Below are 20,428 nucleotides of genomic sequence, written 5' to 3' on the forward strand. Positions count from 1 at the left end.
TTCCTTTAATTTTTGGTGACGTAGCCCTTCCACATGCTCAAGTTTGATTTTGGTCATGCTAGTTTGCCCAGCACATCAATTAAATATTATTGCCTTTTTCTCAGTGCTTTCAAGGGCAAAACAAACGAGAGTTTCAGAACTCTAAAATCATTTTTGGCTCTCATTTTCTCATTTGAAAATTGGGGCAATCATTAAAAGTACTGACAAATCAATAGTTCAATAGCTGACACTTTCCTCTCTGCTTTATTCACACTGAAAACAAATTGAATGGATAGTTCCAGGTGCACAAGTCATCAGCTGTAATTCTACCACTTCAAGCTTCTACATTTTATTAAAGAACCTAAATTATGGTCCTTAAATTGGTTTGTGTTTCTAATTTAAATGTTATTAATTTAAAAAGTTAAAAGAGCCCCAAGAAAATATTACTGAAGAAGTCAGCTCTCCTGGCATTAATATTAAAAAAAAAAATGGTTTTAATTTGTGTTTCTTTGCACTGCTGTGGGTTTTACAGTAGCAAGGCACTAGTTTATCAATCTGCATTGTCAGATGCACAATATGCAAAGTGTCAAACTGTCAGTTTTTAATGGATGAATCCAGAACAGAGCAGGAAGGCCTTGGGGGAAGAAAGAGGAAGAAGAGTTTTAAATAGCAAAGGCATTTAAAATGGTGAAATAATACCATTTGGGCAGGCTGCAGCTTCAATTCACTTTACAGCTGAAATTAGAAATCAGAATTGTTACTGTAAACACCATGAACTCTTGGGGGGACAAATACATTTGATCCCAAATTGAATCCCTGGTTTTGGCTGTAGTTTAGTACAGTGACTCTGGAGGCTTTTAAGAATCATACCATAGTTACCCTCTTGGGCACATCCTCACGAGGGGCAAATAGCAGCAGCATATATTTGTGCTGTTGCTAGTCATTCCTGCATGCAAATTGCCCTGGGTGGGCTGGGCAAATTGCCCTGGGTGGGCTGGGTGAGGCTGGGGTCAGCACCTGGGCTGGCCCCAGCATCCTTACTTTGGGTGCTGGCTATCTGGCCGCTCAGAGCATGGCCAGCAGCCAGAATGTGGCTCTGGCCAGCCACGCTCCAGTTTTGAGTGGTACACACTGCAGGCATGTGTGCTTTCCCACTTTTTTCTATTGCTGGATTTTTAGATACTGGAATTTCCTAGTATCTGATTTTGCCACCATGAGACAAAGAGAATCATGAGCACCATGTGCATTTTGCAGCATCTCAAAAGGCACTGTAAACTGCACATTCCCACTCGTGGAGATGCAGCCCATGTGTCCATTACATTCAGTATATGGTATATAAATAAACAAATATATATATATACACCATACATATAAATGCATGTGTATAACATATATATATATATATATATATATATATAACAGAAAAAAGTGATTCTAGACCTGATAATAATTCCAGAGCACCTATTGATTATTAATTGATGTAGAGAAGCTCATCTCCTCTGGAAGCCAGATTCTGATGAATTATAATGTCTTTTGTGCCTACTTCTATTCTTGATTTAATTACATAGTAAATTGTCCCAAGTTTTAAAATTCGGCATGTGAAATATACCCTTATACTTTAAAATTCCATCCAGCCAGGTGGAGAATAGATTATACAACATGCACAACTAATTGTAACATTATAGAATGTAATGATTACTTGCAATACATGCTAAACAACACAAGAACTTGATCTTTGTTTTCTAGAGGACAATGTTCAATATCAGTCTAACTTGACTTGTATAGCATTCCTGCTGCAACTCACAAGAAAAATGTCTGCACCACAGCAAAACAATGCAGTTGAGAAGCTTAAATGATATTTAAATTGGAAGAAAGTCTTGCAAGGCTATAGCTTCATTATCTTATTATAACCCTCAAATTATGTCAATATTTATGATTCTATTTCTGCCCATCAATCTGCTTCAGTGCCTAATACCCATACGAGGTGGCCATAGAATTGTTTTATCCTCATTGATTCATGATAAAAGAGAAGTACCATAACTCACCAGAGATGTAAGTTGCATAATTCTTTGCAGTCTTAGAAACAATGAAGGACTTGCCATACCCTAGAATATAATTATTATGTCAATGAAAACTGTCAGAAGTACTGCAATATGAGAAGCCAAGTTCTTGTTGATTACACCTGGGCCAGCCAGCTAGCTAGTTTGTTGTTGCTCCTGTTGTTTCGGATGGTTCTGGTTTCAAGAACAGAATATATTACCTCATGGAAGATCAATATTTAATACACTAAAACCATTTTAATTCTTCTATTTTTATGTTAACAATGAACAGTGTTTGTATTCACTAAGTTTCAATATTATGCTCATTGTAAAGTTTAATAGTCTTGTTTACCAAAGCATTGATAACTATCTGTAAATGAAAAAAATGGACTGTGGCCTGTTTATTTTTCTTTTACATCTTAGAATATGTAACAACCTGAACAATCTAGGGAAGGAGCTCTCTGCCACCATCTTCTGGAATCTAGAAGAAATGGTAGAATAGACCAAAACTTATTTCCATATGTTACCTATCATTTCATTTACTTTTCAAAAGTCATTTTAGATAAAGACTTGTTTACATTTTAGCTATATCAGTAATAAGATATCATTATATTTTTGTAAGAATAAGGGTTAAAAAAGGAAACAAAATTTAACATTCCCTAACTGAAGAGTAGCCATAAGCAAATCTTTATTATAAAAGTAGGTAATGGTGCTATGTCCAAAGCATGGAGAAGGGACAAGAAAGCAATGAGCAGTGAATCTCTTTTGGTGAGGTTTCTTACTCCTAGATTTTAAATGATGTTGAACTTTCTCTACACCATTGACACAGCTGAGTGGACTCTTGTGGATCTGCATCTGGAATTGTGGATGTTTTGTAATCACCATTAATGGATCAGAAGCTTCAGGACTTTTATTTAGCACCATGGCTAAAAGTATAGTGCCAAACAATGTGAATACAATAAAGAGGTGAGAAATAGGGTAGAGACAGACTGCAGTGACAAATAACGAACAGTTGGTATACAGTTGGCATTGCGAATCAGTGTAGTAGCTTGATGTGTATCTGTGCCAGATGTAAGGTAGTACTTCCTCCAGAAATTGTTTTAATGACTTCACTGACCATTGATAATGAACTACATGTCGGGTGCACATGAGGAAAAAGGTTGGGGGAAATACAGCAAAATGTTTAGACCATCAGAAGAAGAAACTAATGTAAAGGACTTATCAAGAGACACTTAGGAGTGAACTCCTTAGTTCAATCAACATACTCTCATTTTTTGTTTTGTTTTCCCAATGAATGCTGAGTTCCTTTCTCCCTAGAGCTCCCTTATTTTATATACAAGCTCACAGTACCTCAGGCATTATACTTAGATTAATGTAATTAGGGTTAGGTGGATCTAAGTGTTGAACTGCACACATGTTCAGGAAATTTAGATTGGGTAAAAAGTGGCCAGCCAAATCTAACTTAGGGCAGATGTTCCTGGGACCTGATCTATGGTCACACATCTTGCTTTAAGCCACATGATTGTTGATTGGGTTCCACTTATGGAAATGTTTGCCAGTGCCAGGAGCTGCACCAGGAATGTGAATTAAGTAATTTTCTGGGGGAGGGGAGGGAGGAAGTACTTTCTGCCTTTAAAACCTAGGGAAGATATTTGTTTTCTGCTGTTTTCTGAGCTGGATGCTTGAGCCACTGGTGTACACTAGTTTCAAAAAAGAACCGTTAGATATTTGATCATTGTTTTTGCTACCAAGAACACTTAGTGGTGTTGTTACAAATGTAGATCCCTCATAATTCAATCTGAGAGCAAAAAAGTGGGGTCAAAAGGAGGGGAGATTAAAAAAAAGAAAGAAAGAAATACTGCCTGCTACAGCTGCTAATTGATCCCCTGTCCAACCCCATCAACCCAGTCCAATAAGTGAGTCTTTTTAGGTATGTGCAGAACCACACACAAAGATGAAGAGAACTGAAATTGGATTTTATAATTCTCAACAGTTTAGAGCCATTTTAATAATATACTGCCTTTCATCTGAAGACAGAATATTAAAGCACTTCAAAGCATATTTATAAGCATGGCAAAATAGGAAGAGACTGAGGGGTTTGAATGTGACGGATGAGATAAAGGGGATAATGTCAATGAAGCTATTGCTACGGGTGTAACCATGCCCTTCGTGAACATATATTTGTGAATAATGGCCAAGCATTTCAAACCTGATTTTAGATGTCTCCATTTTCTGAGTGCCAACCTTACTTAAGCTGCTGAATGACCATCCTCTGAAAGTAGTGCCATTTTTTAAAAATATGCTTCTTTTTTTAAAAAAAGAATGCCTAATAGGAGGCTATTGGCTTGTCTACCAATGTCAGTTTCAGCTGTATAGCATTACTTCATTTTGTAATATGTGCACTATTGCTATTTAAGGCTATGAGCTTACCTACATTAATGCCCAAAGCAAAAATAAAGATGCAGCTAATTTCTCACATCTGAAAATATATTGGTTTGTAGAATAAGATAATTACATTTTAATACTTTAAAGTATGTTAAAGATTTAACTATGGACATATAAGTGAGCAGAAATATGCTATTTTAAATGTGATGAATTCTACACTTGAAAATAGTATTTAAGCTTTATAAAGACAGAGAATGGATAATATGGAAAATACAAATTAGATGTATGAGAATAGTTTAAAACATCTGATGGAAGAACTGGAAGTATTTTTTTTCTGGGGGGAGGGGGGAAAATGACAAGTGGTAAGATATTCCTTTGCAGAGTTATTTATTACTATAGGTTTATTTCAGAAAGTAAAGAAGAATGTCTTGTTATCTATAGAGACATTTCTTTTGAAAATAATATGAAAATATATGTGTTATATGTGGAAAGTAATATTGGCTGCTGACCAAGCAGAACCATACTGGTGAACCCTGCCTTTCTACGGTGAAACCAATGAAGGATTGAGATAATGTCTGCAATTTTTTATGCAACTAACTCATATTTAAGAGATATGTTTGAATATTAACACAAGGAAATTACTATGAAGCAGGGATTATTCTACCTCTGCCTATGGGTAAATATGTATGGAAAAAATATATATTAAATAGCTTGTGTTAACCAAGTTGTTATAAGTAATTACAAACCTGAAGACTTAGGGCCTTGCTACATCTTACACTATGAGCTGCACAAGTGTTGATCCATGCTAGTGCTAGCTTGAGTTTGTAGCAGTCCCACTTCAGGACAGTGGGGACCTGCAGGACTGAAAGGAAACCCCGCCCCCTCCCATTCTGGGTTTCCCCCTGCCCCCCAGGGCTCCCCCAGTTCCTGCTCACCCCTGGGACTACCCCTTGCCCCCTGCCTACTGCCTCCCCCCACCCTCAGAGCATTATTTACTTGTGGTTGCCCATGCAGTCTGTTCCAAGGGAGCTGGCTGCCATTGCTACTGGGCTGTTGCTCTTCTGGCTTAGACAGCAGCAGAAGTGACTATGGCTGGGCAGGCAGTTTAACCTTTCCCCACCTGTTCCCGTAGGACAGACAGTGGGGGTAGTCACAAGTAGCAGCAGGTGGGGGGTGAGGGGTGCTATGGGCCTGATCTGGGCCAGCAGGGAGGCGGGGGGGGGGAGGGGCGGGTAGGTGGGAAGTTTACACTAAGGTGTAATCTAAAGTGGCTACACAAGTGGGGTAGCATGGATCAGAAATAATCCTGACCTGGAGTGGCATAACTATGAGTCACATAATGAGTGCTTAAAACCAGTTTCAGGTGTTAACATGCAGACAGTTGAGGAATTAAGAACTCCAGGAGCCACCCCAAATTATGGTATAACAAAGCCCTTATAATGCAAAGGGATATGCAAAAAGAGGCAGATTATTCTAGAGTAGTATATTTACGGTAGTAATATATGTTGATATCTCACCTTTACTCTCTTTGCTATTTTACATTATCAGTACTGTTCTTATGTATTTACAGTGACTGCTGATAGTAGTCATCATTACATCGGTTGCCTGACATGTATCATTATCTCTAATAAAACCCTTTCCCTTCCAAACTAAATCACATGAATCAATAGTTCTAATACTTCCCATTCTGAGCTTTTACCTTGAGTGAGGATGAAGCAAGGGAAAACAGTTCACCTAAACTTCCCATGTTAGACTTGTGATGACCTTTGCTTGAAAACTTTGTGTGCCTCCATGCTTTGGGTCAGACTTGAAATTTGGCAGAGAGGTAGGTGGCTTGTGTGCTAGGGGTAGAGGTGTTGTTGTGCTTTTTTTTTGCCTATCGCTCTGAAAATCCGTGTACATTTGGCCAGAAATAGTAAGCCTAACTAAACTGTAATTCACATAAATTCAGGAAAAAAATGTTCTTTCATTTTAACAATTAGTCTCCAAACACTTTAAATTCCTAGAATTGATCAGACTGGGTACATGCCATCTATACAAAACAACTGAAAATGCCATACTGCAGGAATACAAAACTTAAATCAAACTGTCCTTGTCTTTCCCATCAGCCATGTCCAGGGTTGGGACCAGGACCAGAATTAGAGTAGGGATCCCCTTTGGCCTTTGCTGTGCTTTCAGTAATCCCTCCTCCATCAGCACCTGAGCAATGTAGAAGATGCTAGTATCAGATTCATATGCAGAATACTAAAGCAGATAGTTTAGAGGGATGTAAGTGAAAAATAGTTTGATAAAAATAAACAGAAGAAAACTGACAGAACAAGGAGCAATGGTCTCAAGCCAAAGTTGCAAGCTCAGTTCTCAAGTTGGTCTTGAGCAAGGGAAATATAGGGAAAAAATATTTAGGGAAAAAATTTAGGGAAAATTTAGGGAAAAAAATGTAGGGAAATTTAGGGAAAAAATATTAGGTAAAAAAACTCCCACTAGGAAGGTAGTGAACTACTGAAATGGGTTACCTAGACAGATGATGGAATCTCGATCCTTGGAGGTTTTTAAGGCCTGGCTCAACAAAGCCCTGGTTGGAATGATCTAGCTGGAAATGGGCCTGCTTTGAGCAGGGGGTTGAACTAGATCAACATTTCCCAACCTTTTTAACCCCATTGCACATTTACCTAAATAAAGAAGCATGGCAGCACACCGAACGCGTAGCGAGAGGGACGGGGGAGGAAGTGTGGTGCTCGGCCAGCTAGACACCGACGGGGAGGTTATGGTGCGTGGCTAGCTGGATGCTGACAGGGAGGGTGGCGCACATTTTGGGCTGGAGCCACGCTTCCCAATTGTCTGTGTCTAAAATAGCAGCAGGCAGGGGGTGTGGCTCCAGCCCAAAATGCTGTGGCACACCTGGACGTGCCTGATGGCACACCAGTGTGCCATGGACCACCAGTTGGGAAACGCTGGACTAGATTACCTGCAGACACCCCTTCCACCCCTAATTTTCTATGAATCTAAAGATGGAAGGGCAGAAGTAAAAGAAATTGGGTCTTAAAGGGGAAGGAGACTGGGATGGGAAGCCAGGATGGGTTGAAGCTTGAACTGGTGGTGTAGACAGTCTGAGACTGTAAGCCAGGAGGAGAAGATAAATTTGAATTGAGAGGAATTGATTGAAAACCAGTTTTCCAGAGAATGGGTGCTCAAATAGATAAGAATATGAAAAGGGGAGAGTGGTAGTTACTGGACATAAAGACTGAGATTTGGAATCTGAAGAAAATATAGAGGAAAGAGTGAAAATAGAGGGTATTAGAAGCTGAGGTTTGTAGGAAGAATGGCTACTGGCTGGATCAAGAAGCCAATGAATAGGGAGACTGGAACAGACTGCTAGGAAGGAGTCAAGGAAGGTTCTTAGAATGAGGATTGCAAAGACATGTTGGTAAGCAGTCTGGTTTAATGAATAGGCAACTGGGGAATAGCAGCTAAAATCCAAGTTTCTGGATGCAAAGGGAAAATCCAAAGGCAGAATCCAAGTTACAGGTTGAGTTCCAGATCAGAGACCAGATTATGAAATCCAAGGGGGAAATCCAAGGTCAGAGTCCAAATCACAGGCCAGGTAAGGATTCAGGAGTCAAAAGCCAATGCCAAATTCAGGATGAGTTGGGAAACAGCCGAAGTGAGGCCAAGAGGTCAGTGCCAAGTTAGGGTGACCAGCAAGTCAGAAGTTATGATACAAGATTCAAGGGGAATATTCAAAAAGCCTGAGTCCAGGAACAGAGCTGAGCAGAGTCAGAAATCAAAGAGGCAGGAATACAGGATCAGAGATGCTTATCACAGCAGAACCATATTGGTAAACCTGCATTTATGCAATATTACCAATTATTTCTGCTGCCATAGGTAAGTAAAAATGGGGAGGCTGCTTTCCCAGCAGCCAGTCAAGAGGCTGTAAAAGTAACCAGCTGTAATCACTAATTAGATTAAGGCTGCCAGTCATAGGCCCCAGGTGACCAACCAGGCAATAAGTCCAGGTTGGACTGCCTGCTAAGGCCTTGAAAAGGATTCTCAAACTGGAAACTGGGCATAAAGGAGATATCTACTTGGTGGGAAAGGTGTGAGCTGAAACTAAGATGAGAAAATCTAAGATGTGGGCACTGAGACTGTATAAGCAAAGAATAACAGAGAGGAGAGAGGATAGACATGAAATGGAAACTAGAAACCTGAAGAAAATATAAAGGAAAGTGAAAATAGATGAGCTGAACTGCGGTTTGTAAGAAAAATGGCTACTGGCTGGATTAAAAAGGTAACGAGGCCAAAGAAGTCAAGTAGGGATATCTTTCTAGATACTGGACTGAATTCCTGAATCTCAGAATTCTTCTGTTGTTACTAAGTAGCTATGAAACCTACTGGCAAGCTGTAGAGTCCTTCTCTAGAACTTGCACACAGAATATATGGATATTCTTAATACTGCTAGCCGTTACTCTATTAGCTCAACATAGGTCAGTGAGGAGGATCTAAGGCTTCCGTCTCTGGCTGATGACACGTGAGTCTCAGAAAAATCCCATTTGTTTTTCAGTTTAAGAAATCATTTATAAAAAGGACAGTAAAATTATGCTGTTATGGTCTCACAGTCAAGCATTCAGTTAGGAGGAGTTTAGATTCCTTATTTAACCTCATCTTACTCTTTTAATATTTATATATTATGATAAATAATTACATAATCATATACTTTTCCTCACACTCCAATAAGAACTCTGGCCAAGATGGATGTTTTTCTTTAGATGGCTGGTAATGAAGTGGTCTGTTATCTGTAGGACCCCCTACCTTATCTGTTGCAGGAGTTAGAAGGTGTCTAGTGAATTATATATGGATTTCAGGAACAAAAAAAAAATTGAATGCTGTCTTCTATTCCTGCATCTGCCACTGAGTTCTTTTAATTAAACTGTGCTCAGCCGACCGCTAACAGTGTGTTTCTTGTTTTCAAAGTACCCAACTGATATCCTGAAATCTGGTTTTCAGAAGTGCTGAGTGCCCAAATGTTCAAATGACATAAATGTAATGTTACAGACTTCTAGATCCCCTAAAAAACCAGGAATGTCTCAAACTGAGCAACCAAAATCAGTGCATAGTTTTAACCCTAATCTCTCTGTACTTCTGTTCCCCATCTGTCAAAACATGCTAACCTGACAGATGTGTCATAAAGATAAATTAATTATCATTTGTGAAGCACACAAATATTATAGCAATGGGTTTTATGGAGTTTATAAGGAGTTTAAAGAGTGCTGGAGTTTAGAGGAGTCTATAAGGAAATGAACTATTCTGCTTTCAGAGCAGTGTTTGAATAATATGAAGGAAATTAGGGTGGGGCTACATAATAAATAATGAGCACAGATACAAAATATTGAAAAGCTGATCCTTAAGTTAGTGTATTCCATCCTGTTCCACAAGCAACCTTAATTTTTGCATTTCCTAACTTCTGAGGGCTCGTCTTTGCTATCTTAATGTTCCTTTAATACAATATTTTGTGTGAAAATTACTATATAAGCATGCCAGAAAATTTCTGGTGGAAGTTTCAAAAAATTACAGGTAACTAAAAATGGAGCTAGAACAAAAATTGAAAACAGTGATTAAGTAATAGCAGGTGCTGCTATAATAACCCACTGCAGGCATGCATGGAACAGAACAAACAATTAAACATATAATATGGTTCTTGCCTGGAATGTTGCTGCCTGAATGTAACACACCTAAAAAACCAACTGAATGAATTCTCAGGTTTTGGCAGCTCAGCAGTACTGCAAGCATAATCTTTCTCTTGCTATTTAGTCCATATCAAAAAAGGAAACATTGGGTATCTTTATTTATTTATTTATTTATTTATTTATTTAAGATTTGTTCAAATCAACAAAAAGATTAGACTTTGATTTTTTCACTGGATAAAAATATGGGATCTTCCTTTTAACAGTTAATTTTATTATTATATAGGATTGCAACTTGAGTGTTTTACTATTAATCTTTCTAGAAGATTGTAGCGGATTGCAGTTGACTGTTAAGCAATTCCATGTCTATCAACTTAGTCTGAAAGCTTATAAATGTTTCAAACCATTCTCAATTAAAAGTAGAATGTTTGCAAAAATGATAAGGAAAATATATTTTCCCTCTGCCTTGGACCATGGTAGAAATTTGTGCCAGTTTCAATTTTCTGGTTACTACTTTCTCTTAGCTTTTAATAAACTCCCATATCAAAGCTGAAAGTATTTGCACATCTTGTAGAATTCTTCAACACCAAATCTATCCCAGAGGTATTTCTGAATTAATTCTAATAGATTTTTTTGCTGGAGAAATCATTCTACATTTCAGCACATACCATCAAATGACAACACTTCATACAGATATTTTTAATATTCTTTCCAGGTATATCCCTGTCACTGCTCTGACTCCTTGCTCTACAACAGTTCCTGCTGGGGGAAAGGTGTTGCTATAGCTGCAGGCTAATGGTAACTGCCAAGCCTGATTTTATGCTATTTAGTTTGCATCTATGCAGATCCAAGAGAAACCTGTCTCTCTCCTTTCTCCATTGTTGGTGCTAATCATTTTTGCTCATCACCACCAAAATGTATTTCTTTCTCTGATTGAGTTGAAATATGGAAATGCACTCTGCAAGTTCAGTAGTTCAGAGTCAAGCATTATGTCAGTGTTGACATTCAGACTTGTCTGAATGGCTAAGGAAAAGAGAAGCTCAGTCACACAGTGAATCATAACCTAGTTCCCTGATTCCTAAAACAGTATGAACATTCAAAATGTAACATTTTAAAAGCTTTGACACTTAGATAAACCATTTTCACAATATGGAAATCACGTGGAAGATATGATAAAAAAGCAATGGGTGTTACTTCAGTGTTATGAAATATTTTAGGGTCCTGCTCCCACTGTGACAAATCTGTTAATTGTGATGGGAGTTGGATACAACCCTTAAGTGGCAAGGCTTTATTGTTTCAGGGGCTGTGCAAAATGGCTATGCTTCGATTTGGTTTCGGATTCAGCCATTTTGGAGGGACAGTGATTCGTTTCAGTGTTTTAGATCACTGTTCCATTTAGATTCAGCTGAATCTGTTTCAGAGTTTCGATGCTGTTTCAGTGATTCGGCCATAGGCTATTATGGGGAATCACTTAAATGCCTATAACTGTCATTTCTTGCCTGATTTGGATGAAAATTGCAAGGATGGTAGCCCCTTCTGAGGGCATGACACTTTCCAAGTTTCAAGAAGATATGTGCAGGAGTTTCTGTGAAATTGCACCTCAAACTGTTCAAAGCAAAACTCAGATTACTTGCCAGCAGCAGCAGCCTGCTGTCATCCCCCACGCAGATCCAGGGGCCTGCACCCCATGGGAGGGCTGTGGGGCTGTGCCAGACTCCTCCTGGGGGATGCAGGCCCCTGGATCTGTGCGCAGGATGACAGCAGGCTGCCAAAGGGACCTCAGGGATTGAAAGGGGACCTCAGGGACAGATCGCAGACATGGGTCAGTTACAGATGTCAATATCAGAGCAGTCGTCCCCCCTCCTCTCTTCCCCCTCCATCTTCTTAGCTTCTGCTTTCCTGCATGCCTGGCTCTGAAACTCCAAAACTGTTTGAAATGTCTTTGTGTTTGGTTTTGTTTAGTTTCAGAGATGTTTTGGAGCCTTCCGTTTCATTTCAGATTCTGTGTTTTGGGTGCCAAAATGGGTTGAAACAGCTCCAAAAAGAAATGGCTGGTGAAGTTTTGTACAACCCTAGTAGCTCTGTTGGTCTGAGGCAAAAAAAAAAGCAAAAATCTAGAACCCTTGGTTCCAAAATGACACCTTTTATTAGATCAACTGAGATATTGCAAAACAAATATCTTTTTCTGCAAGCTTTAAGGTTCACGCGCCCTTCATCAGGCTCAAGGAAATTTCAAGATGGTAAAAAGTCCCCATACATAGGAAATAAACTTCATTTTTGCACAGAGGAAGCAGAAGCTGGAAAACTGTCCCTCTGTGTCCATGAGAGTCTGTTTGTGAGCTTGCTCTTTGTTGTGTAGATAAAGCAGGATTTCTTCCCTGGTGGTGTCAGATGGCAGCAGGGAGGTGTAGAAATCTTTTTGTTGTTTAGCAATGACATTTATAATTCAAAATCTCATGGACCCAGAGGTACAGTTTTCCAGCTTCTGCTTCCTCTGTGCAAAAAATGAAGTTTATTTCTGACATATGGGGACTTTTTACCATCTTGAATTTTCCCTGAGCCTGATGAAGGGTGCATGAACCTCAAAGCTTGCAGAAAAAGATGGTTTTTTTTGCAATTCCTCAGTTAGTCTAATAAAAGGTGTCACTTTGGAACCAAGAGTTCTAGAGTTTTGCAAGGCATTATTCTAAGTCTTATGCTAGCATGTGGATGAAACTTGGGTGAAGAGTTAAAAATGTGATCCTCTACTTCATGCTGAATATAAATAATAAGTGGGATATACCAAGTCTGGGTTTTTTGTGGTAACAACCTGATGGTCCTTAAAAGTTATTGATATTTTTTCAATTCTTAAACTTCTGTAGGGTTCTCTTAATCTCTTCCTGCACAAATTCCTCTGTACTACAACAAGGCTTAACCAACTCAATCCTTTCTCTTTCTTCCTGCTGACTAGGTGCATGTCATTACTGCTAAAAAAGCTGTGTCTTTTACCTCAGGATCACTAATGTGTATCGGTTATCCTGAGGTACAAAGGAGAGTAGAGAAAAGGCACTTCAGTTTCACTGTGAGGTAGTGTTGCTGAGGTCAGCGCTATACACCCACCTGGGGTTGAACTCAGCAAGTTTATCTTACAGTAAACTAAAATGCCTTGTATTCACTGTTTTTTTTTTACCTCAGGATAAGTGATGTGCATTTGTTCCCTGGAAGAAAGAGCAACAAAACTCACAGACAGCACTTTTTCAGCAATGAAAACAACTCTCGAGAAGTGAAATGGGTTTGCTCTGAGAAGCTATTTGCATCTTTGCATGAAGGCTTCCTGATTGTAATAATGTTGCCTCTCAAGACCCAGACATTGGCTATAGGTTAACTAAAATTTGCTACACATCCAGGAATATTTCAAATCCTAGTTTATGTGTTTAAATAGCTTATTATTTTCAGTAAATAGTTCTTGTTGCAAAAGTTGTTGAATTAATTTTTTAGCAGGTACGCCATAACATGAAGGATCCCAGACCCATCACATGTCAAAATAAATAAGGATATTGGAGAGATTAAGATTTTAATTAATATTTTTGATAGTCCCTCTTTCTCCTCACTTATATCCCCTTATATAGGTATAATTTTATTTTTTAATTAAGAATAGATGTAGTTGCTCATTTCCTGGGAGGTGCAGGTCCCCTGGCCACATGCTCATGGACCGGCACAGTTGCTGGTCCTAGCAGTCTTAACTGGGGTCCTGGGAGCTATGGAAACAGCAACCATGTCACTCCTGCAGCTCAGAGCTTGGCCGGCAGCTGCACTGTGGCTCTGGCTGGCCAGGCTCCGGTTTTGGGTGGCACACACTGTCCCTCACATGCACCTCCCTGCTTTTTTTCTGCACGGGGTTTTGACCCATGGATTTATTTTTTTGACCATTGGGCAGCACCCCACCCAGCCATGTGCCCTCCCAGAGCTACTTGGGCTGGTCTCTGTGAAAACCCTGGACCCACACTGTTTTGGCCTCGTCCTTCCTCAGATTTCCATGGAAACTGGCCGCAGTGACATAGGCAGGGGCTGCTGGAAAATGGAGTCTGGCCACTGGCCTGATCCACCATTTTGCTTACCCCTGCTCTATCAGGTCCATTTCCTTCCCCCACAGTCACAGAGCCTTATCAGAAATAAATCAAGTTAGTCAGGCATGATTTGCTCTCGGTCCATGGTGGCTATTCCTAAACATCTTGTTCTCCTCCATGTATTTTGAAATGGATTTCTTGAGGACCGGCTTCATGATTTTTGCAGGTATTAAGGTCAGGCTGACTTGTCCGAAATTCCCTGGATCCTCCTTCTTTCTTTCTTAAAGATGGACACTTTATTTATTATATTCCAATCATCTGGGACCTCACCTGACCTCCACAATTTCCCAAAGAAGATATTCAATGCCTCTGGAATTATCACAGCTTATTCTTATAGTGTCCTATGGTGTAGTCCATCTGGCCTTCCTGACCATAAAGACATCTACCTACTCTAAGTAATCCCTACTTATGATGAACTCTCATAAAATAAAAATTAATGTCACATAGTAACACTATAGAGTCTTATTTTAACTTCAAAGAGAGCAAAATCATTAATTAGCCATCTCCTACATTTTATCACACACCTGTGCTTAACAGAAAACTAAAACACCCTTTCTAAATATTTTCCATCAATGGTACTAAAAATAATTGTAGATAAGGATATAGTTTGAGGGTTGAGAGCAAATTTACTCCTGATTTATTCATCATGCATTTAGAACAGCATTTGGCAATGATTATTTGAGCAATATTTTTAGGTAATATATTTCTTTCTCAAAATTTATTTTTCGTAGCAAAGAATTATTATTAACATGAATCATCGATGTCAAAGATCCTGTTTCCTTTTTTTGGTACATGTTCGATGCATCATTTTAATGCTAACACTTTATTTCACTAATGTACCTTTAAAAATTTAGGTTAAAATATAGCTCTGAAGAAGTCAATGTCAAAGTCCATTTAGGGCTGCATTTTATATTGCTGTGTTAAGATTTATTAGATATACTTACCAGTACTCTCTAGAGATGCTGCTATTTAATTCTCAAAAAGGTCTATCTTTTATGTACCACATGCTGGGTAACAACATGAAGGACTTCATGCCTATAAAATTAAAGTGGATTTTTATAGAACTATTTACAGACCTGTTTATATACCTAAGGGACCTTAAGCCTCATTATGATTCCTTAGGACATTTGAGAGCATCCTCCTGCATGTACCGTCGATGTACCAAGTCCAATTGGCAAAAATGTGTGGGACATCATTCTCAGTAGTGACTACTCAACTCTGACACTCTCTCCCTTTTGAGACCTACCAAAGCCCAGGGCTGAACATCTTTCAGAAGCACTGTAAGCCCTTCTGATTTGAACAGGCATTTAGCAATCAAAACCTAGGCTGTGATATTGGAGGGGAAGGGGGCAGTGTTTTATATTCTACTTGCCTTTTACGTTCTGTTCTTTTGTTCATTCATTTTCTCTTGTTTTATAAGCTATTCTGTACTCTTACTGTAAGCTGCCCTGGTCTTGTGATAGATATATGGGAGTTGGATACAACCCTTAAGTGGCAAGGCTTTATTGTTTCAGGGGCTGTGCAAAATGGCTATGCTTCGATTTGGTTTCGGATTCAGCCATTTTGGGTGACCTATAAATCAGTAAATAAATGCTGCAATTTTAGTATAGAATTTTCTTGTGCTTCCCTTTGAGTTCCATGGAAGTTGCTACATTTATCTACTTTAGTTTGCTTCTCAGATCACGTTTTCAAAGGTTCCATTTCAAAGGAATGATTGCTACCTGAATATTATAGAAGACAGCTTAATCAATTTAAGAGGTAACACTTAAATGCATGCAACACAATAAATGTTTTTTGAGGAGTATGTGGGTCATATAGTAGACAACAAAAGAGGATGATAATTTCAATTCTAGGTAAAATATTTGCAGTCTTAAACCCACCATCTAAAGAAGTCTCTCGGATATAATTTCTGAAAGGTAACTATTAAATTAAGCTACCTGAAACCTGAAAAACATTTGTGATAAATACTTTTGCAATGAAAACTAATTTAAATACATAATATTTAGTTATCCTTTCACCAAATACTTTAATGGGATCAAAGCTTCTTATTGTCAAAAAGGCTACATAAAGCTGTCCATGTTTAAACATGTGCTTAGGAATATAAATACATATTTTGCCAAAAGTCTGACCTTGTGGCTTGTTTATAGTTATAGAATAAGTGGGCCCTTGTACACATAAGGGAATTGCCTCTTTAAGTGGTTTAATTGCCCTTTTAAACAATTTCATTGCATAACAGTGTACAGCATGTTACAATTACATTTCATAACAGTGTACATGTTCGGCAGTGTATTTCAATTTAAATGATGCCCATGTATTTTAGTTTGCTGTGTAACAAATTATAACAATATTTCTCATGTGTACAAGGTCCCTACCCAGAGAAGGTGGTGGGGACAGTGCACACAGCACTGGAAGCCAAGGAATACTTGGGAAAGCTCAGGCTTGGCGGGCTTTCAGTACCCCATGCACCATCCCCAGCACCTTCTCTGGCTGCCAGCACACCCAGCCACCCTCCTGCTGCCTTCCCAGGGCAGCCAGCCCATTCCTGGGTGGTCCCAGGCAGTGGGAAAGTGGCAGAGATGGTACAAGGAGTGCTGGAAGCCCACCAAACCCAAGCTTCCCTGAGCACGCCCAGGTTTTCAGTGCCCCATGCACTATTGGATCCAGTGGGTGCTGCCTGAAAGCTGGTGCAGCTAACATCCCACCTGGGGGGTTCTGAGGGGCACCAACACTGCAGAGGGAAGCACTGGGCCCCCCTACCACATGACCTGGGAGCAGCTCACATGGGCAGGTTCCTCCAAGGGAAAAAAAAAGTAGCAAGGGGCCTGATCTTTTCTTTCCCTCCTGCCCCCCTCCCAGAGCCTGCCTACATCTCCCATGCCTGGGGAACAAGCTGCTGCTGAGTCACACAGCCCCTAATCTTGAAGGGACCCTGGTGCTTCCCTCCATAGAAGCAGTGCTCCCCAGGCAGCACCCACCCACTGGCACTGTGCCTGGGCAGTCCTAGAGGGCACAACCACTCCAGAGGGAAGCACCGGGGCTCCCCACAGCTCAGGGCCTGTTGGAAGCTCACCCCCAGCCACAGGAGAGGTGGGCAGGCTCCAGGACAAAAAAATGGATCAGGCCTCTCACCATTTTCCTCCTACCCCCCTTCCTTCGGAAGAGCATGCCTGCTCCACAGTGGGAGGCCCCAGTGTTTCATTCAAGCTCTCACTTGCCTGCATCTCTGTTTGAAATCCCTCAGGATTTATAATAATATCACGCTTATTCTGTCTGTACGGAGCACTCTGATTGTTTCAGTAAAAAGTGTAATTGGCTGCCAAGACAGCCAATCAGAGTGCTCCAGACAGACACAATAAACATATTATTATTATAGATTCTGACCATATAAGTGAAAAACATGATCATCATTACGTGTCCAGTTTCTAAGCAATAAGATACAATTTAAGTTAAGCTTGTCCAACTGATGGTCCACAAGTTGCATGCAGCCCCTGACATATTAATTTGCAGTCACTGGACTCCCAATCTAGACACAACTTCCTCCACTGCTTTCCTACTACTGCTGACTGGGCTCCACCTTCCTCTTCCAGCTACAACTCCTTGTCCCTGGCCCAGATCCTGGTCCTGGTACCATGGGCTGAAGAGATTTGGCAGGGACCAGACCAGGGATCCCCATGCAACATTGGCACACAAGTGCAGCATAGCAGGGGTCACCCATAGCAAGGCACAGGCATGGAGACACAGTGTGCAACTCATGAACATGAACCTGAATCATGGGGGACTTACCAGTTTTCATGGGTTGATTGTGGTGTAAAAGTCTAATTCCATGGTCATTCCAGTGATGGAGAGGCCTCAGGGACAAGGAGGGACAAGGGGGAAGCCACCATAGGAACTGGTGAATAGGATGCAGTTCAACAAAGACAAGTGCAAAGTGCTGCACCTGGGTAAAAAAACACCAACACACAGGCTGTGGAGGGTGACCTTCTCAGCAGCACAGCAATGGAAAGGGATCTTGGAGTCATAGCTGACTCCAAGATGAACATGAGTTGTCAATGTGAGGAAGTGATCAACAAGGCTAACCACACTTCATCATGCATCAGCAGATGCATGATGAACAGATCCAGGAAGGTGATGCTTCCCCTCTATGCAGCACTGATCAGGCTGCAGCTGGAGTACTGTGTCCAGTTTTGGGCACCGCACTTCAAGAGGGATGCAGAGAATCTTGAGAGGGTTCAGAGGAAGGCCACTTGTGTGGTCAGAGGGCTGCAGGCAAGGCCCTACGTGAAGAGACTGAGGGACCTAGATCTCTTCAGCATTTGAAAGAGAAGGCTGAGAGATGATTTTGTGGCTACCTATAAATTCATCGGGGAGAGCAGCAGGGAATAGGAGATGCTCTATTTACTAAGGCATCCCCTGGAGTAACTAGGAACAATAGCCACATATTGATAGGTTGAACATTAGAAAGAACTTTTTCACAGTACGGGTTGCCATAATCTGGAATGGGCTTCCAAGGGAGGTGGTGCTCTTCCCTACCTTGGGGGTCTTCAAAAGGAGACTGGACAAGCACCTAGCTGGGGTCCTCTGACCCCAGCACTCTTCCCTGCCCAGAGCAGGGGGTCAGACTCAATGACCTACTGAGGTCCCTTCTGACCCTAACATCTATGAACCATCTTGATTACTGGCTGCCCTTCATGCTGCCCCACCCATCGGTGCTGCATGGGACCCCTTTGGGATGAGGACAGGTGGCAGCCACCACCTTGCTTGATGCCCTTCATGCGACCCCACCAGCCCCTCCTGCATTGAGGACTGCTGGCTCCCATTGATGAGCCAAGATTTTATTTTTGATTTTATTTTTGTTCATTTCATGGATAACTGCAGATTTCAAAACCATGAATTAAGCAGGTCCCCATCCAGGGTAACCTGCCACATGCCAGAGGGTGTGTGGCATAGGTGTTCCCCAGGGGACAACTGGCAGTGGCATAAGGTGTCCTCCTCCTTGTTGTCCCCAAGGAACCTAACATTCACGCTCATCTGGATGTAGCTATGAGGTCTTTTCCAACCTACTTTTGTATGGGCCTATGATATAGGTAATTGGTCAGCTACTCCCTGAGTTCTCTAGTTTTGCTAACATCTAACTAATTTATTTCCTGTCCCCCCCCCCCCCTGCCATTTTTCATTAAAAAGGTTGACATTTTAATTTCAATTCACTCAAAAATGTGAATGCCAAATATGGCTTATGAAAGCAAACTAAAAGTCTGGAACAATAAGTTATAGTAAGCAATCAATGCAAAAACTATGAAATAATCCAAGGCCTTTCCTTTCATGCTGACAGTAGCTTTTAACACTAAAACAAAAGGCCACCTATTCTGTTTGTTTTGGGTTTTTTTTTTAATTGCTAAGCAACAATATTGAGATGTGTAAAAATAATTAAAAGGTTCATCTAGGATAGTCTTCAAGATGTCATTGAAAATTAATCACATGGACAATTGTTTTTCAAAATTAATATTTAAAGTTTATTCATTTAATATTGTAAATATTTCCTTAGGGATATCTTTTGGGAAAATTTTCTTCAGTATTTATTCCATAGCTACATACTAATGAAGTTGGTAATTCCTCAAAAACACCTACTTGCTATTTGAAAGGCAAAAATATTCTAAATTTTAAAGGTGGTGCCACATGCTTGCTTGCCACAGTTACAAATCATGGGAATGCTGTTATGTACTAAAGTTAGTATGCTTTAGGAGATAACCCTTGCCTGAAAAGGAACAACTTTGCAACACCAGGATGGTACTTAACACATACTAAACTGCTTAAATGTGCATTAAAATTAAAATTATCAAAAAAATAGGGAGAGTTGTAAATGATAACAAAAAATAAAATATGATATTTTTCTTTTGTCTTCTTCCTTTTTTACAATTCAGCTAAAACTTCTTTGCAGTTCTGCACCCACGTCTTCTATCAAGCAGATATTATAGGACACAAACAGTACCATTTAAATGACACTTAAGGGTTATGTAGATTGGCCAGACGTCCATACAAGTGTGAAAGCCAACCCACCTGACATACTCCTTTAAAAAGAAGGAAAAAAATTATGAATGCCTGGACTGACAGGGCTGGTATGAGTGGTATGCTAATATGCACCGTGTAAAAAGCTCTCATTATAGGGTGTAAATTCCAGACCAAAATTAAGAAGTTCTGACTATGCTATCAGGATATGAACCAGATTGAATTTTTCAATTAAATG

This window comes from Alligator mississippiensis, chromosome 2 (genome assembly GCF_030867095.1).
Source record: "Alligator mississippiensis isolate rAllMis1 chromosome 2, rAllMis1, whole genome shotgun sequence".
In the NCBI taxonomy this organism is placed as follows: domain Eukaryota; kingdom Metazoa; phylum Chordata; order Crocodylia; family Alligatoridae; genus Alligator; species Alligator mississippiensis.